Raw genomic sequence first — 20,361 nt, 5'->3', positions numbered from 1 at the left:
CCTGGAAACGCTGAATGAATTCTGTTTTGGGTGGGGTCATGTGATCCCATATATGCCAGCGTGATCACAGCGGAGACACTAAGACCGGGACACATTTCTAAAGCTTTTCTTCTGCAGAGGCTAATTTCTACCTATGAGCAATTCACCTGCAGGGAGGAGGGGGATGTTGGAAAGCGGGGAGAGAGGAAGGAAACATCTCAGACAAAGGGGCACTGAGATGATTTCCGATGGACAACAGGCAGAGTGAGCCATGTCCTGGCCCTTGTTTGGGAGTCTGGCCTGGGGCCAGTCTGGATTCAGCAAGCCTTCAAAGGGAGACTGAGTGAGGAGGCGAGAACAGTGCTCCAGAAATGAAAGTTTCTGTTGTTCTCACTGTGTTACTCCAGAATTTAAAATAAAATAAGCATTCTGGCTGGGCGCGGTGGCTCACGCCTGTAATCCCAGCACTTTGGGAGGCCGAGGCAGGTGGATCACGAGGTCAAGAGATCGAGACCATCCTGGCTAACATGGTGAAACCCTGTCTCTACTAAAAATACAAAAAATTAGCCGGGCGTGGTGGTGGGCACTTGTAGTCCCAGCTACTCGGGAGGCTGAGGCAGGAGAATGGCGTGAACCCGGGAGGCGGAGCTTGCAGTGAGCCGAGATTGCGCCACTGCACTCCAGCCTGGGCGACAGAGCGAGACTCCGTCTCAAAAAAATAAAAATAAAAAATAAAAAAATAAGCATTCTGTTTGTGGGAGAAATGCGAACACTGTTTTCCTTAGCATGAGCCCGTGATGCCCCTTGGTAGCTGATGTCTCTTCTCCCTCCTGGCCAGGCATGGGGAAGATTTTCCAGCTTATGTTGTGACCCCAGAGGTGCAGGTTGGGAGTTTGGGGCAAGCCTGAGCCCCAGGCAAGGGGCTTCACTCTATAAGAAAGAAAGACACCATAAGAAATGGTGTCCATAGGAAAGACACCAGGGCAGTTCCGCCCCAGGGCCCTCCACGCAGCAGACTGGGGAAAGCTCTTGGGTGGTTATTCTGTCAGGCAAGTGAAAGGCTGGTGCTGCGCTGAGAGTCTCTTTCTGGGAAACATCTTTTTCAGCGGAACTGGACATTTTCTTTCTTTTTTATTTTTCTTTTAGATGGAGTTTTGCTCTTTCTTACCCAGGCTGGAGGGAAGTGGCACGATCTCAGCTCACTGCAACCTCCACCCCCCGGGTTCAAGCGACTCCCCTGCCTCAGCCTCCTGAGTAGCTGGGATTACAGACATCCGCCACCACGCCCGGCTAAATTTTGTATTTTTAGTAGAGACAGGGTTTCACCATGTTGGCCAGGCTGGTCTCGAACTCGATCCACCCACCTTGGCCTCTCAGATTGCTGGGATTACAGGTGTTAGCCACCGCCCCGGCCTTGACATTTTCTTTCAAGGAAACAATGGGAACTTTAAGAGCTTCCCCTCTCAGGGCTCACAGAATTCTAACATTGCCCAGATTGCTCCCGTCATAAACTTTCAATGCTGTTCCAGCTCTTAAAGCATCGGTGATGTGTTTTGGTGGGTGGATACTTAGTGAAGACCATCATGTCATCCTCTTCATCCTCCGGGTCCTCCGGTAGATTCGGTGATGTCGGTTTGGCAGGTGCTGTTCATGAAGAGAACAAGGTGGACCCCATCTGCCTTCAATCCAGGCCTATGTGCCTCCTTTGAGGAAAAGGGCAGCTGGGTTGTAATAGGCAGGGGAGGAACACTGGCTTCAGAGGCTGCCTCCGCTTTGAAGCATCTAGAAATGTACAGATGTCAACCAGTCACCAAGTGTCATCGTCCCCTACCCCCAAGGATGTTCCATGGGGAGGGAGAGGAGTGGCTGACACTAATACCCTTTGTAGAAGAGAAAGATACAGAGCTCATGCCCGTCTCCCCCAGAGCTCAGTGTGTCTCCTGGCATTGTGTCTGGGTGCTGGCCTGGTGTATCAGTTGGGATTCTCTAGAGAAATAGAACCTATAGGATATTTTTATATTTTAAGATATTTATTTGAAGGAATTGACTAATGCAATTGTGGGAGTGGGCAGGTCTGAGATCTGCAGGGGAGGCTGGCAGGCTGGAAACGAGGCAGGATTTCTGTACAGTCTTGAGGCAGAATTTCTTCTTCTCTGGAAACCGCAGGCTTTTTTCTTAAGGCCTTCAACTGACTAGATGAGGCCCACTCACATTATCCAACATCATCTCCTTTAGTCAAGTTCAATTGACTGAGCTACCTGTGCAAAATGCCTTCCCAGTACCACCTCAGTTAGCATTTGATTAAGTCACTGGGTGCTACAGCCTGGCCAAGCTGACACAGGAAACTGACCCCCACACCTGACTTCCAGGGATGCTGCACTGATCAGTGACTGGTGACCCATTGTACTTTTTAGATCTCCAAACCAGTGTGCTCTGGGGGGCCAGTTCACTGCTGCTGCTGGAGCTCAGCCTGACTGGACAGCGGGTGGTAAAGGGGGTGGTGTGTCAGGTCAGAGGTTCACTAGGGGGCTGCTCAAGCTCAGTGATCTGAAAGAGTTGAAACGTAAGTGGTGAGTCAGTGTTCTGCTATTAAGAATCCAACGGGCTTCCTGAAGGGGAATGGGGGAAAAGAAAGCTGAACAGTTATCAGTGGAGCTAAGACTCATCTCAGCCAGAGGTTGGAGGCAGCCTTGGGGCAGACAAAGGACTGCCTGGGATCCAATCCGCAGGCTTTGCTGACTCACTGTGGGCCTTTTTTTTTTTTTTTTTTTTTTTTTGAGACAGTTTTGCTCTTGTCACCCAGGCTGGAATGCAATGGCACGATCTTGGCTCACTGCAACCTCTGCCTCCCGAGTTCAAGCGATTCTCCTGCCTCAGCCTCCCGAGTGGCTAGTTTTCATATTTTTAGCAGAGATGGGGCTTCACCATGTTGTGCAGGCTGGTCTCAAACTCCTTACCTCAGGTGATCCACCCACCTCAGCCTCCCAAAGTGCTGGGATTACAAGCGTGAGCCACCATTCCCAGCCTCACTATGGGCTCTTTACGAATGTCAGGTGCAGCTCCATAAAAGGGAACATGGGCGTGATTCACTCTGCTTTATTTTGGACACCGTGAACCAGCACCGGGCTGTGTCAGCCCAGCTCGAGGGGCCAGGGCAGAGGCAGGGTTCATGGAGACGCAGATTCTGCCACGGAGGGGCTCACAGCAGAGATGCTGCGGAGCTGTGTGTGGCTGCCCGACTCTGGAGGAGCCCCGCCAGGAGTGCAGCTCCTCAACGCTCCACTACCTGCACCTGCATCCTTCCAGACTCGGAAGCCCCAGGCCAGCTGTGCCAGGGAGTTAGCCCATCTCCTGGACCCTAGCCCAATAGCTTCTTCTAAATGTCCCTCCTCTTAGCTTATGCATAATGGGCTTTCCTGTAGTGCACGTGCCACTTGAAGTCAAATCCAAGGGGAAGTTACATAAGTCAAATATTACTCTTTGGATAGAACTTGTGGGCTGTTACCTTTGTGGCCCCTGACTATCTTGCAGACACCTCCACGGGAGAAGTGCAGTGTCTGCAGCTTAGGTCTTTCCAGAACATGGCCCACCTCCTTCTGCATAGAATACCCAGCTTGGGAATAGTGCCCTCTGTCCATCCCTATCCATCCAGTACCCACGGAGAAAAAGGCCATGTGCTTTGAGAGGAAGGAAGGACTTAGTTCCCAACCAAATAGTGGAATTCTACAAAACCTCAGTCCTAACGTGCTTACAAGCTCCTGAAATGAAATACAAGTGGTGAAATGAGATCTGTTGCCATTATAATAGAGTTTCTGTAAAACATAATAAAAGAAAAACAGGAGAGAAAGGAACCACTGCTTTGCAAGCCAACTGGGACGTCCTTGTGGGTTTGGCTTGGCCACTGCCAGATCAAACGGCAGAATTCTTGCAGACACTAATCTAATTGCACGTTGTGTAGACACAGGACATCATTTTTCAGCTTCGGTGGTCCACAGCCACCCTCTCCCTTTCTTCACTCTAGCTTCACGCACCAGAAAGCCCCAAGTGTTCACACAATGGAGAACTGTCAGTGTGTGGCCAAACTAAAACCAGCTGTTTTCCTGTGCCATCCACACCAAGGGCCCGGCTGGGAGTATCAGCGCCTGCTCAGCCTCTGATGAGCTCCCTACCAATGCCCTGAATTTGCTGTGAGGTCCCCAAAGCTCAAGTCATGACAGACTAGCAGGATAAGCCAAGAGGTAACACCTGCGCACTCATGGTCCACAAGCAAACTGTCTTCCCGTGAGCAGGCTGGCAGGTCTGTGCAGAGCAGGCTGCTTTTCCTCTATCTGAGCATCCCCAGCTCAGGCCAGCCAGATCACAGGCAGCTTACACTAAGTGGCACCTTCCCCTTTCCACAGGCGATGGCGATTTCATGAAGCCCACCTGGAGGCTCACTGCAGGTGGAACTCAGTGAATTTGTGTGCCATGCTGTGAGTTCCCCCTCAGCCCAGTCTGCAGGCCACCTGGAGCCATTGCCATGTTTGATTCTGTTGAGTGAGGGTTTCCTCGGTGTGGTGATTCTCAACGTGTGCTCCGGGACCAGCAGCATCACCTCCACCTGGGAGCTTGTTTGAGACGCAGCTTCTCAGGCCCTGCCCTAGAATCGGAAGAGACCTGGGTGGCAGTCCAGCATGCTGTGTTTGAAGGAGCCCTCTGCGGGATTCCGATGCCTGGTAGTCTGAGAACCACTGCTCTGTTGCACGATCCAAGGAGATGAAAAATGAGAATGCCCAGCAGCTGGGTAAAGGTGACCCACCCAGCAAATGATCTGGGAGAATCTACGTGGAGGTGGGGTTGTTCCCCAGAAGTCCTTGCCTGAGTTGAGAAATACCTCCTTCCCTCCCACCACATTGGCGCTTTGCCCAGGTGGGCCTGTGCAGCGAGAGACGATGCTATCTGGGCCTTGCCTCTCTCTGGGACGGAGATTCATTGCATGCCATGAATAACTCCAGCCTCGGGTCAGATAGCAAGATGCTTTATAGATGTTATTTAAAAAACATGCCATTCGTAATGTGATGGAGATGAGAAAAAGTAGGGATTACCTGCTGGGTCCATCTGGGCCTTAGACATACTGTTTATGCGTGGAGTCATTCATTCGTTCAATGAGTATTTATTGAGCACCTACTATGTGCAGTGACTTTCCTAGGCTCTTGGGATAGAGTGATAAAATATACAAAAAAGTTTTGCCTCACTAAGTTCACTTTCTAGCAGTGAAGATGGTCATGACATCAGACCACCTATGAAAACACACAGCAGGTTAGATCGTGGTAAATGCTAAGGAGAAAAATAAAGGCGTGAAGCGGATGGCAGCTCTAAAGAAGGTGGCTGGAGAAGATCACAAAAAAGTGATGTTTGAGTAAAGCCAAAAAGGCAATTGAGGGAGAAGGCCCGTGATTAAACAGCAGAAAATATTCCAGGAGGAGGGAATGCTAAATACAAAGGCCCTGAGGTCAGCTTGAGGTGTTTGAGGACAACAAGGAGGCCATCGTGGCTGCTGTTTAGTGTCCAAGAAGAAGAGTAATAGAGGATGAGTTTGGAGAGGCTGTGGGGCCATTGCCGGACTTTGACTTTCACTTTCTGGTGAGTTCAGAAATCATTAGGGGACCTTAGGCAAAGGAGGGATATAGTGTTACTTAGATTTTGCAGGGACACTCTGGCTCCTATGTTGAAGTCTTCCTGTGAAAATGTGAGTGTGGGATGGTAGAAGTCTGTGTGAGAGTGGGTGAGAGTGGTAGCAAGGGAGGGTGGGAGAGGCAATCGCATCCTGGGTATAGTTGGAAGGTGGAATTAACATGCTTTGCTGATGGGTTGGACATATGGCATGAGGAAAAGAGGAAGCGAGGATGGGCCAAGGCTTGGAGAATGTACCCCAAACAAGGTATGGACAAACCATAACTAGGAATCCTCATGAGCATAGAAGCCCCTTTAAGGGCCCCTTTTAAGCATCACCCCAGACACTGGGGACAGGAACTTCCCTCTAATAAACACCAGGTAAAACAAGAGGCTCTCGCCTCCTTGCCTGAGCTCAGCGGATCTTAATTCATTAGCCCAGTGGTTCTCAACCATCGTGATGTGGCTCCCAGAGGCATTTGCCAATGCTCATGTTTCTGCTGGTCACAGCTGGGAGGTGTTACTGGTATCTGGTGGGTAGAGGCCAGGGACATCCTGCAGTACACAGGGCAGCACCCCTGCAGCCCCTACCCCAACCTGTTCAAAAAGTGATCTGGCTCCAAGTGGCAATAGTGTTGAAGTTGACAAATGCTGCACGAAACCAACATTTCTTTGGTGTTTAATCTGCATCATGTACTGTGTTAGCTTCGATGGAGATGGATTAAGAATTAAGTGAAGCTGGCCCCGGGTGCGGGTGGCTCACACTTGTAATCCCAGCACTTCGGGAGGCTGAGGTGGGCAAATCGCTTGAGGTCAGGAGTTCGAGACCAGCCTGGCCAACATGGTGAAACCCCATCTCTACAAAAAATACAGCAGTTAGCTGGGCATGGTGGCAGGTGCCTGTAGCCCCAGCTACTCAGGAGGCTGAGACAGGAGAATCACTTGAACTTGGGAGGCAGTGGTTGCAATGAGCTGAGATCACGGCACTGCACTCCAGTGACAGAGCAAGACTCTGTCTCAAAAAAAAAAAAAAAAAAAGAGAGACAGAAAGAAAAAAAGGAACTCAGAGAAACTCATGGTCTACCAAAGGTGAAAAAGATTCTGTGAGATTGTAAGACACATTCAGTACAGAGCGATATCCAGGGCCCAGCAATAACAGGGATGAGGGTGTGACCAACTCTACCTGGGCAGGAGAGAAAGACCCTGAAAGGGATAATATTAACCCATATTTCTAAAACCCACGTGATTTATTAATAGATTTTGGTATACAACATATTGTCCAGTTTCTCAAACATCTATGAGATGACATTATTATGATTATTCACATTTACAGATGACCATTGAGTTTCCAAAAGTTTTCGTCACTTGCTCAAGTGAAAGTTAGTGAAAGTGAAAGTTGGCCATTTGACCACAGGCCTGGACTCTTCTTCACTCCCTCAGGGCTTCTTAGAAGAAGCTGAACTTTCCTGCATTGAGAGGGATAGCAAGGTTCTCTCCATGTGTCAGACAAGCAGTGACAAGAAGCATCAAATCCAAGTGCCAACTGCATTTTTATTTTTTGTATATATTACACATTTTAGAAACATTTATTACTATCTCATTTCATCACATCAGGTCAGTTCACCTGCACTCACCTTTACATTAACCTCACCAGGTGTCTCCAAACAAAATCACATTTTAAAAATAGTAGGTGGGTCAGGAGTTCGAGACCAGCCTGGCCAACATGGTGAAACCCCATCTCTACTAAAAATATATATTTAAAAAAATTAGCTGGGTACCTATAATCCCGGAGGCTGAGGCAGGAGAATTGCTTGAACCCAGTGGGGGCGGAGGTTGCAGTGAGCTGAGATCATGCCATTGCACTCTAGCCTAGGCAATAAGAGCAAAACTCCGTCTCAAAAAAAAAAAAAAAAAAAAAAGAAAGTAAAATTGTTTTAGTTACCAGGATTCACCTGGCCTGTTATAAAAATAAAAACATGAAGCACCATACTGGCTATTGGGCTCAATCCTTTCTTCTCTGAAAAAGGAGTCTTTCAGACAAATTAAAAGACATGCACAAGATAGAAAAGATGTCACATCTGATCTTTGTCATGTAACTGCTTGTAGAGATCTTACGCTACAGAACATTTTGTTTTGTTTTCAAATGATGAATCCCAAAATGGTGCATTTCCCTCCAGTTTTCAAGATCTAAAAGCAACACGGTCTTACTGGCATTCGTTTTTGGCTTTAAAGAGAAATATAAACTTAAATAATGAAACTTTCTCAGGGAAACATCGAGCCCCTTTAAGGGACAAAGAACTAACTGTTGGTGAGCTGGTGGTGACTTTTTAATTAATTTTGTCTTCAACTGCTTCAGAGAAGGGGGAAGGAACAGGACTGTTGGGAAGAGGCTGAAATTCCAGGTGTAAGGGAGAATATTTAGTAAGGGTAAAAATAACACACAGCTGTGAAGACAAACATCTACGGTTTCAGTTTGAGCCCGGAGTTCTTCATGAATCACTGCTGAGCTCCACCCGCTGCTCCAGCCATGGGGTCTGAAACAGCTTTTCCACTGCCTCTGATTCAGAAATAAAACAGACCCACAAATTACCCTGCAGCGCTCCAGACAATCCCCTCCTTGTCTGGGGTCCTAAAAATACCTTTTGTGGTGACTGACCTCGATTCACACTATGAAACTTGATTAGGAGCTTGTTCAGTCGATTAGGACTAAGTATGTGCTTTTAGGATCCTTATGAAGAAAACCACCTGAGAAGGGATTTATTTGTATTCAGACTTGAGACAGGCCTGGAATGCTTGTCCTGGGCCAGCCTCCTTGTGGGGGTTCCCTCGCAGAACTGACCCCTTTGCCCTCTTAGGGTAAAGCTGCCAAAGAAAGCCTTTCCATTTCTTCCATGTGCCTTCCTCACCAAGTTCTTCTTAATGTGAACTAACCTAATAAACCAAAAGGAACATTCAGAAAGACAGTGACATTCCAAAAAACAGTTGCATACTGAACACTGCACAATAGTAAACCTTAGCTTCCTGACCTACATAAGAGTTCACCGAGGTACAGTTATGAACAGTTTCCAAGAACAAAAAGCCTCACATTTACACCCACATACACACATGCACAGGCGTGCACATGCAGTATGTTGCTGTGTTAATTTGTATAGTGCTTCACAGTTTGCAGACTTTCTTCATGGGCATCATCTCAGGGATGTCCTCGCAACAACCTCAAGAAAGCATTCATTTTTATGAATGAAGGAGTTGAGCCTCGAAAGGTTAGGTGACTCATCTAAGGTCAACCAAGGTCAACACTGGTTTTCTGACTCCAACACAAGGGGCTTTCTCTGGCACTGCAGGTATAAGATAAGGAACTCAATATTTAAATGGAAGATTCATTCATAAATGTACTCACTCATCCTGCAGACAATTACTGAGAAAATACAGAGAATGGTGCAATTGGAAAGGAGACATTTCTCTCTGGAGGCCCAGGAAAGGCTTGTAGAGAACCTAGAGGTGAACATGGACAGGTGAATAGAGCAGGTACCAGATGGTGAACTGTGAATAGGGCAGGTATCAGGTGGTCATAGGCAGGGCCTTGAAGGCAGAGGGAGTAGCAAAAGTGAAGGCCGGAAGGGAAGAGACTAGGGGGTGATGTGGAATGTGGTCTTTGAGCACAGAGCACATGGAGTTGGGGAGAGGGGCTTTGGCCACTCAAATGCCAGCCCCATGATAATAGAGACACTGATATAACCCCAGTACCTGGGACAGTGCTTGGCCTAGAAAGATGCTCCACAAATACTTGCTAAACAAATGAGTGAATTGAGGAGCTCCAGAGCCAGATCACTGAGGAGAATCTAGGGAGGGGCTCTGGGCCATAATGGGGGTTAGGTTGGACATGGCCAGCTTGCATTTCTGTTTGGGGGAGAGCACTCTGGTAGCAGGAGGGAGAAGGCTTTGGAAGTGAAGTTCAGGGACACTTGACCAGCATGTGATGGAGAACAAGGGGCTGGAAAGTCGTGTTCAGGTGCAAGAGGAATTCAGAGGATTAGGAAGGAGGATGGCTCTAGAAGAATAGGTAGATTTTCGACAGGATCGGCGGGTTTGCCTCCACTGACTCAAAGAAGAAGACATAATTGATTTCCACAATTACATTCTGACTTGCCTTGGACTTTCTCCAAGGAGTGGGCCCCTGCTAAGTGTTCTGAAGTGAGGGTGAATCAGATTTAATGTGGCCAGCAAGCTTGGGGCTGTCCCTCTGGGATGTATTCAGTGCCGTTCTTGGATAAATGAGGCCCATTCACACTCACAAGAGCTGAGGCTCCATGCTTGTCAAGCTAATGGCCACGGCTGTGCCATTTCATTGCGGGTTCTTTCCATGACGGAAATTGCCTTGCTGTAAGTAGACTCTGATGTGAGAAAACCAAAGTCAGATGCCAAGTTTATTTTGTTTTTCAAAGACTAAAGACCAAATTTTACATTTCTCAGTATGTTTTTTCAGTAATATTAGTCCCCACCCCCAACCCTGCTTTTTTTTTTTTTTTAAGGGGTATTATGTATGGCAACAGCTCAAGGAGGCTTTCATCTTGGACTTATTTTATTTAATCTTAAAAAATTAGATTGACTACTTCCCCAGTGGTCCAGCTCCTCTCCTGGTCCTCACCTCCATCTTTTTGGGCCTGCAGTCAGAGTCAGATGCACTCCCACGCGGCTCTCTCATCATGGGGACTTTTTGTCTGGTTTCCTTTTGCACTTAACAAATGTTTGCCCATCATCTGTGTAAAACATTCACCCTGCTGGGCACATCAATGAAGTTTTGGGAAGAAGCATAGAACGCTTAACTGCAAATTGAGGTGACTATTTCTTTTAGACCAAACTTATCAAAACCTATTTATATCTCCACATAAACATTGCCACCTTCCAAGTCTCCCACAGGGCCCTGCCTTGCTGCTTCATGGCTGCCCTGCTCAGCTCACATCTGTAACTCTCATCCATGACTGTCTTCAGGGCCACTCTGAAGATGTTCTTTTAGAATACTTAATAGTGATGAAATTAAGTTTTCTGAGGATCCATTCAATGGTGCTTTAGGTCTGTGAAAGACTCCTCACACGGATTTACCAAGCAAGGGCATAGAGTGGGGCGGTGAAGTACTTGGAGTCGAGACCCTGAGTATCTAGGTTCAAATCCCAATTCTTCCACTACTGGCTGTGTGATCTTGGGCAAGTTATCCAACCTCTCTGTGCTTCATCTGTAACAAGGCTCCTGCTTTAGAGTATTTCTGTCATGGAGATGTGCAGATGAAATGAACTAACAGCAATAGCTGACACCTGGCATGGTCATGTGCCAGGCACCATGTTAAATGCTTTATCCATATACTTATTATAACATAAGCACATGGAAAGAGTCTGGAGCCATGCTCATCATTAGTCAACAGTGAAATACTGGTTGGGAGATTAACCAACTGAGGCCTGGAAAGATTTGTTTACCCACAGTGCATGTGGTGCTCTTGGAGACATAAACATGACCCTATTTAATGTTGGCAAATTTGAATTTAAAATCTAGAAATTAGGGGTTTCAGTGCAGCAGCTCATGCCTGCAATCCCAGTGCTTGGGGAGGCTGAGGTGGGAGGATTGCTTGAGGACAGGAGTTAGAGGCCAACCTGGGCGACATAGTGAGACCCCATCTATACAAACAATTAAAAAACAGCCGGGTGTGGTGGCACGTGCCTGTAGTCCCAGCTACTTGGGAGGCTGAGGCAAGAGGATTGCTTGAGTCCAGGAGTTTGAGACTGCAGTGAGCTATAATCATACCACTGTACTCCAGCCTGGGTGACAGAGCAAGACCCTGTTTCTTAAAAAACAATAAAATCAAATCAAATCTAGAAATCTGGGAGTTATGAAACTAGAGGCATATATAACACTGCATCTCTCAAGGTTTTCTCCTTTTTTAATTACGCATTTTTTTCATGTTTTTGCACTGACTTCTCTGACAGGTCTGTCTGATCTTTCCAATAGCAGCCAGTAAGGAGGAGAGGCTGGGGACATGCCATCTCTAGACCTCTGTGGCTGCAGCATGTGAGCACTGTGTGCAGGGAGCGTCCTGCTCTGCCACCAGCTCCTCCTGGCACTGTGCAGGATGGTCTTAGATGTATTACGAGATGTTGAGAACGATATTGTTTACTGCATAGTCCAGTTTTCTTCATAAGAAGCCCCGAGAAAAACTCTCAAAGCTTAGCCCAGGAAGAGCTTTATTTCTGCTGAATAACTGGTTTGTATGTAGCTTACTAATACCTCGAACCTTGTCATCAGATGCACTTCTATCTTTGCTTTGGCTAGTAGAAAGCTCAGAGTTGAACTGGTATCCTACCTCAGCAGGATAAATAGTAAGCTTACTCAGTGGGCTGCTTTTGTCTCTTAATTCCTTTTTGGCCCTTGTTTTCCTCATTTTTATTCTGTTAATTATTTATGTTATCATTTTGTCTTATATGTATTTTTATAACCGACCTCAAACTTCACATAGCTTGCACACAGGTAGGGGAATAATATATATTTAAAACCACTATACATATTTATAAATAGAACTCTGGAGTTGCAGAGGAAAATTACGAAGCCCCTCTCTAAAAAACTGTTAACGAAGCTAAACTCTTGTTCATCCAAGTGGTTTCCAGACAGTCATGCCCGGGGGCTTGAAAATAGGGCTTCTTCCAGCCCTCTGATTCCTATGAGAACCCAGCTGGGCTTAGCAACTTGTCTGCCTTCTCTCCTTAATTCAAATTTAACAAAATTTCCAATGTATTTGATATTCTTTGCCATGTCCTTTTATCATTAATTCAGAATACTAGTATGTTTTAAGAAGTCAGTGCTCATGATTTTAAATGATTAGAACTTAATTCTCCAACTGCTATTTAAGCGAGATTATTATTTGAAGCTCAGCAAGCCAGTTTCATTGGGCACATCTCCAGTTACCAGAAGAAGGACACTAGCATTCTGGCTTTTTTATTTCCATCATGAAGGTTTGGGTGTCTTCCTACACTATTTCTGTGTTCCTGTGAGTGACCACAGTTATGACCAAATGCCATGGAAAAGTGTGAGATTGCTGCACAGGTTACACTCCTCAAGGAGTGTGGCCTGTAGTCCCAGCTATTCATAGGGAGGCTGAACCAGGAGGATCGCTTGAGCTCAGGAGTTTGAGGCTGTGTGGCCCCAAGGGTGTTGCCAGGGAGTTGTGAAGTGTTATGGCTGGCTTTTTAATATCCCAGCCATTGGGCTATTGTCCAGTTCTTTCTCAGAATTCTGAACCAGCCCTCCCCTCTTGTAGCCCCCTGGCTAATGTGGAATTTCTGCTGCTGTGAGCAGAGGGAAGTATCTGTCTTCCCAGCTCCTGTTTACTCTTGTTGATGCCACATATTGCATAGGACTGTCAAGACTAATGTCTGTGGGTGACAAATAGAACCTGGAACTGAAAATGTAAATTTGAGAATAACAGTTCATGACCAAGAATCCAAAAGCAAATGCAACAAAAACAAAGATAAATGGATGGGACTTAGTTAAACCAAAAACTTTCTTCCCAGCAAAAGAAATAATCAGCAAGCAGACAACCAACAGAGTGGAAGAAAATATTTGCAAACTATGCATTTGACAAAGGACTAATATCCAGAATCGACAAGGAACTCAAACAAATCAGCAAGAAAAAAATAAATAATTTCATCAAAAAATGGGTTAAGGACGTGAATAGACAATTCTCAAAAGAAGATATACAAATAGCCAACAAAGAGGAAAAAACGCTCAACATCACTTGTTATCAGGGAAATGCAAATCAAGACCACAGGGTGATACCATTTTACTCCTTCAAGAATGGCCATAATTAAAAATAAAAAAAAATAGATGTTGGCATGGATATGGTGAAAAGGGAACACTTTTACACTGCCAGTGGGAATGTAAACTAGTACAACCACTATGGAAAACAGCATGGAAACTAGTACAACCACTGTGGAACTAGTACAACCACTGTGGAAAACAGTATGGAAAATTAGAAGTAAAACTACTATTTGATCCAGCAATCCCACCACTGGTTATCTACCCAGAGGAAATGAAAAAGACACTTGCGCGTGCACGTTTATGGCAGCACAATTCACTATTGCAAAAATGTGGAACCAGCCTAAATGCCCATCAACCAATAAGTGGATAAAGAAAATGTGGTGTGTGTGTGTATATATATATATATATATATATATATATATATACACACACACACATATATATACACATATATACACACATACACATGTAACACACATATATACATATATACACATATATGTATATATACATATGTGTATGTGTACATATGTATATACATATATGTATATGTACACACACACACACCATGGAATACTATGCACCTATGAAAAGGAAGAAAATGGCGTTTGCAGCAACTTGGATGGAGTTGGAGACCATTTTTCTAACTGAAGTAACTCAGGAATGGAAAACCAAATATTGTGTGTTCTCACTTATAACTAGAAGCTAAGCTATGAGGACACAAAGGCATAAGAATGATACAATGGACTTTGGGGACTCTGGGGGAAGCGTGGGAGTGGGTGAGGGAGAAAAGGTTGCACACTGGGTACAGTGTTTACTGCTTGGGTGATGGGTGCACCAAAATCTCAGAAATCACCACTAAAGAACTTATTCGTGTAACCAGACAACAGCTGTTCCCCCAAAACTATTTAAATTAAAAAAAAAGACAAAATGATTTTTGTTTGTCCTCAGAGGCGTCTGTGAGAGCAATATCTTGAACCACGCTTATTTGCAATAAAGAAATTTCCACCCCAAACAAAAAGACAGATACATTTGATATTTACTAAATGATTATCTGTTTGACAGGCACCTGCTGAATAGCCTGAGAATATTCTCAGGAACTGCTGCAACACACATATGCAAGTATGTGTATGTTTAAAAAGCTTGTATGTGTATGTTTAAAAGTATGTATATGTTTAAAAGGTTACTAGTCTTCATTTCAGGAAGGCATCAGGGACTCCCTGACCCATACACTACTCTGGTTTAAAGTGTACATTGCAGCACTCATCCTGACATACTGTCCTACTTCAGGACTGTTCATTCCCTGCACAGCATGCTCTTTGTCATGTGCACATTAAAACAATGCATTGAACCTCCAAATCCTTATCATGTGAGAATGGAGAACACGCGATCCTCTATGCTGGACAGTGCTTGGTGCAGGTGACATACCAAGCTGTTTGCGGGAACTTTTTCCCTGGCGATGTGTGAGCCTCAGAATGCCCGGTGAAGGTGGGGTTGCAATGGAGTAATCAAGACACACATTTGTGCAGTGTGGATCTTTTCTTATCACACCTGGGCACAGAGCTAGAAATGTATTTATAGTGAGACTTTCAAATGAACACTTTTCAGTTCTCTGAATTGTGATAAAATTTCCTTTTCTTTTTTCTCTTTTTTTTTTTTTTTTTTGAGACAGGGTCTTGCTCAGTTGTCCAGGCTGCAGTGCAGTAGCATGATCTCGGCTCACTGCAGTCTCAACCTCCCCAGGCTCAGGTGATCCTCCCACCTCAGCCTCCTGAGTAGCTGGAGTAGCTGGGACTACAGGCGCGCCACCATGCCCAGCTAATTTTTGTATTTTTTGTAAATACGTTTTTCATGTTGCCCAGGCTGGTCTTGAACTCCTGAGCTAAAACAATTCACCTATCTTGGCCTCCCAAAATGCTGGGGATTATATGTGTGAGCCACTGTGCCTGGCATCCTTTTCTTAAGTAAAGCAGATATCTCTGAAAATTCTTTTCTTCTCCAGGAATCACTCCTCTTTCTTATTTGCATCTTGTATATGTGCCCTGTTTGTGTCATACACGTGCTCTTCAGGAAATGAACAGTCTCAGGGTAGGAGAGTGTGTCAGGATGAGTGCTTCAGGGTACACCTTAAACCAGAGTAGTGTATGGGTCAGGGAGTCCCTGATGCCTTCCTGAAATGAAGATCCAGTTACCTTTTAAAGGACATTGTCTTGCCTTTGCTTTGTGGAGTCATTCTGTTCAGGGTTAAGAAGCAGGGATGGAGAGTTCGGGCCACCCGCATTGAAGTCCCCTTCTACCTCCTCCTGGCTGTGAGTCCTGGAGCCAGCCCCTTGTGTTTCGAGTACTCAGTTCACACCTCTGGAAAGTGGAGATGATGCCAGCAACACAGTTCGCTGTGGTGAAGACTGAGAACTATTAAGCTCCCAAAACAGATCCCAAACATGTTAAGGCTACTCTTTTGCTGTTAAAATTTGCAAGAGAAACCTGGGTGAAGTGGCTCACGCCTGTAATCCCAGCACCTTGGGAAGCCGAGGCAGAAGGATCACCTTAGGTCAGGAGTTTGAGACCAGCCTGGCCAACATGGTGAAACCCAGTCTCTACTAAAAATACAAAAATTAGCCAGGCGTGGTGGCAGGTGCCTGTAATCCCAGCTACTCGGGAGGCTGAGGCAGGAGAATCACTTGAACCCAGGAGGCGGAGATTGCAGTGAGCCGAGATTGTGCCCCTGCACTCTAGCCTGGGCGACAGAGCAAGACACCGTCTCAAAATAATAATAATAATAATAAGATAAAAATAAAAAAATTATAAGAGAACTAACAAGGGAAAAAGACTAAAAAGTGAGAATACAACAACTGGGGCCTGCTTAACCAATATTTGTTGAATACCCGGTTGGCGTCTAGCACTTCAGTGACCCTGTGGCGTTACCATTTCCTCTCTTTGGGGTTGGAGTTCCCTCAGAGTTATTACAAAAAACACTTGAAATAATAAAAAATGTGGCTCTACTATATCTTTCTCTAAGCTAAAACAAAATGCAATCAAAAAAAAAGAGTTTAAAAAAATTATCCTAAAGGTGCAAGTTTTGAAAATAGGGTCTCATGGCCTCATTCTGCCATTTTCCACAGTGAAAGCTGGGATGGGAAAATCTAATGAGATGAATTGGATGTTGTTGCTGCAAACTGAAAACAGAGTAGCTTTACTCACCGTTGACCCTATTTTAAATATTTACGCATATTCCATTGACCCTATTTTAAATATTTATGCATATTTTTGGAAAGCTCTCACAAAATGCATTCTAATAGTTCATCATATCCAGATTTGATGAAGGATTTTTGTTTTTTGACAGAATCTTGCTCTGTCGCCCAGGCTGGAGTGCAGTGGCACAATCTTGGCTCACTGCAACCTCCACCTCCCCAGCTCAGGTGATCCTCCCACCTCAGCCTCCTGAGTAGCTGGGATTGCAGGCATGCACCACCATGCCTGGTGAAATTTTTGTATTTTTAGTAGAGATGGGGTTTCACCATGTTGGCCAGGCTGATGTCGAACACTTAGCCTCAAGTGATCTGCCTGCCTCAGCCTCCCAAAGTGCTGAGATTACAGGCATGAGCTTCTGCAACTGGCCTGAAGGATCTACTTTAATGTCACAGAGAAACTCTTGTGATCTATGCCTAGAGTTCTTGTCCTCAGATATGAAAATTAAACTATAAAGAACTAAAAGAAAATGGAAAAGGGGTTGGTCTGAAGGGTTCAAAATCGTCAATGTCCCCTGTTTCTACAATTCTTTTTTTTTTTTTTTTTTTTGACATGGAGTCTTGCTGTTGTTGCCCAGGCTGGAATGCAATGGCGTGGTCTCAGCTCACTGCAACCTCTGCCTCCCTGGTTCAAGCGATTCTCCAGCCTCAGCCTCCTGAGTAGCTGGGATTATAGGCATGCACCACAACGCCCAGCTAATTTTTTTTTTTTTTTTTTTTTAAGTAGGGACGGGGTTTCTCCATGTTGATCAGGCTGGTCTCAAACTCCCGACCTCAGGTGATCCGCCCACCTTGGCCTCCCAAAGTGCTGGGATTACAGGCGTGAGTCACCGCACCTGGCCTGTTTCTATAATTTTATACATCTCTTTGATCTTTTACTTTTCAAATGGTTAACTGCATTGTTGGAGAAGAAAGAATTGATGGGACCTGGTATATGGCCGGCACTTAATAACGGTTGTCTAAATGGATGAGTGAATGATTGAATCTGAACAAAGGTTGTCTAGATTTTATAGTTGTTACTTGAGTTACTCACATCATCTGGGTAAAGTCTTTTTCCTAAAGAACCTAATCCCTCTAACTTCTCTTCCCTAGTAACTTCTCTCCTTGAGACAAATATACCAAAACATATACACTCTACTCAACTGATGGAATTTTCCAGAGGAATAGGAAACTCAGTCTAAGTGAAGACACTCTGTGTTTTGATATTAGGATGGGTCTTTTAGAGATAAATGTGTGAAGCCAGGAAAAATAGCATCAAGAGGAAATAATGCATGTGTAGGCAGCGGTGGAAATATTCAGGATCTACTTCATGGGAACTCAGACCATTATTATTTTAAAATTTCCTTCATGTTAGCACAGCTGTGAGGATGCCATCAGGCAGGGCTGTGCATTCCAGGCCCGTGTTAGGGCCTGAGTCCTGCGTGGCCCTGACTCTAACCTCCATCCGCAGATGGCAGTGTACCCTCTTCACTGCCAACACCTAACATCCCTCCATAGGCTTCAGACACATTTGTAAGTGATGCTGAGAACAAACCTGTATTTTCAACTTCCCACATGCTGAACAAACACTTTCCCTTCCTGTCCACATCCCAGCTATGGCTTTCAGGTGTGGAATGACCTTCTCCATCTCACCCCACTCAGAAAGTGCTCTCCTGCCTCAGATGGTTTTGACCTCCTTAAACCTGAAGTTCACATCCATGCCAAGCCCATAGTTTTTTGATTGTCCAAGTTCCCTGCAGAACTCCAACTAACAAGAAGTGGAGGAGATAAATGAGGGTTCATTGGAGTGGATCCCACAACCAGAAACACTGGGATAGAAATCTAAAATCTAGAGAAAGCGAAGGTTCCCAGATTCCAAGGAATATGAAAAAAATGTATGGGTTGGATAGAGGCTGAGAGGCATTTATGGAAATCCACCTTAGACAACAGACCCTAAATATTAATACTTCTCAGCTACAGTGACACTGGGTTTACCATCTATGTGTTAACCATCTAAGAAGGCACTGACATGTATTTTCTGTTTTCTGCTTAAGCTGGATTTTCTCTCTCTTTTCTTTCTCTCTCTCTCTCTCTCTCTTTTTCTTTCCTTTCTTCTTTCTTTCTTCTTTTTTTGATGGAGTTTCGCTCATGTTGCCCAGGCTGGAGTGCAATGGCGCGATCTCAGCTCACCACGACCTCGACCTCCTGGGTTCAAGGGATTCTTCTGCCTCAGCCTCCCGAGTAGCTGAGATTAAAGGCATGCACCACCACACCCGGCTAATTTTGTATTTTTAGTAAAGACTGGGTTTTTCCATGTTGATCAGGCTGGTCTTGAACTCCTGACCTCAGGTGATCTGCCCACCTTGGCCTACCAAAATGTTGGGATTACAGGTGTCAGCCACCGCTCCCGGCCCTAAGCTGGATTTTCTTTTTGGCATTTCCCTATCAGATGTGATTTCACCAATGTCCTGTAGCTTTCACATCTCACTGTTTAAAATGTTTTCCTTTTCTTTTTCCAGAAAGGTAGGTTTGACTTTATCCAAATGACAGTGACTGCCTTACTAGCAGCAGCCCTGTGACCTGTTGCCCAAGGTCAGTAGTCAGTAGCTGACCCCTCTCTGCATCCACACAGTTCCTTCCATATCCCTTTCGCAAGGGTCCTCTAGGACTGCTGGAGTCCACTCCCCATGAGGCCTCCCCTAGCGTCAGTCCCCACCCTTCCCTGCCCTTCCTGTCTGCACCTAAGCCTGGAGCACTGAGAGTCTTCAAAGCTCCATATGTAAAGATTGGCTGCAGGGATTTGAAATTCAGCAGGAGGATTTCATTCTGAGGTTTTGAAAAGGAACGTCGTTCCAGGATAAACCTCGCTGAGAAACGAGTGTCCCTCGTGCCGCCCCGCAGCATCTGTCTACTCTGCCTGTTTGCTGTCACACCGCGAGAACAAAGAGCAGTTCACTGTTCCCTGCAAGTGTTCCCAATCAGTTGTCACAGATGGAGTTTTGACATGACAGTTTCAGGAGGAGCTGCTTAAGAAACCAAAGCCAGGTGGTAGTTCCGCCTCCCTTGTGCATGTTCTATGCATCTAGCCAGTGCGGGCACTGTCCTAGCCTGTGCAGGCTGCCTTCCCAGAGCCCCACAGACTGGCTGGCTGAAACAACGGGACTCGAGCTTGCATGCTTCTGGAGGTTGGAAGGCTAAAATCAGACACCAGCAGGGCCAGTCTCTGGTGAGGTCTCTGTCCTTGGGTTGCAGATGGCCTGGCCACCTTCTTGCTCTGCCCTCACATGGGAGAGAGAGAGAGAGAGAGAGAGAGAGAGAGAGAGAGAGAGAGAGAGAGAGAGAGAGAGAGCTCTGGTCTCTTTCTCTTCTAATGAGGGCACTAATCCCATCATGGGACTCTACCCTCATGACCTCATCAAACTGAAATTACCTCCCAAAGGCTCTCTCCTAATACCGTCACATTGGGAGCTAGGGCTTCAAAATATGCATTTCGGGAGGACAGAAGGCAAGGCCTGTTTTTGGCTTTTCTTTTCTTTTTTTTTTTTTGAGATGGAATCTTACTCTGTCACCAGTCTGGAGTGCAGTGGCGTGATCTCAGCTCACTGCAACCTCCACCTCCCGGGTTCAAGCAATTTTCCTGCCTCAGCCTCCTGAGTAGCTGGGACTACAGGCATGCCCAGCTAATTTTTGTATTTTTAGTAGA

At 45.6% G+C, this 20,361-nt stretch overlaps 1 protein-coding gene across 11 annotated transcripts in view; it reads left to right on the top strand.

The window, feature by feature from the left end:
- Nucleotides 1-20,361, top strand: part of ERG (ETS transcription factor ERG) — a 281,869-nt gene that overhangs the window by 219,610 nt on the left and 41,898 nt on the right. The gene's annotated exons all lie outside the window — the stretch shown is intronic.

The sequence above is a fragment of the Pongo pygmaeus genome, chromosome 22, assembly GCF_028885625.2.
Source record: "Pongo pygmaeus isolate AG05252 chromosome 22, NHGRI_mPonPyg2-v2.0_pri, whole genome shotgun sequence".
Lineage (NCBI taxonomy): Eukaryota > Metazoa > Chordata > Mammalia > Primates > Hominidae > Pongo > Pongo pygmaeus.
The sequence above is the reverse complement of the archived record's forward strand: the minus strand, read 5'-3'. Positions and strand labels throughout refer to the sequence as shown.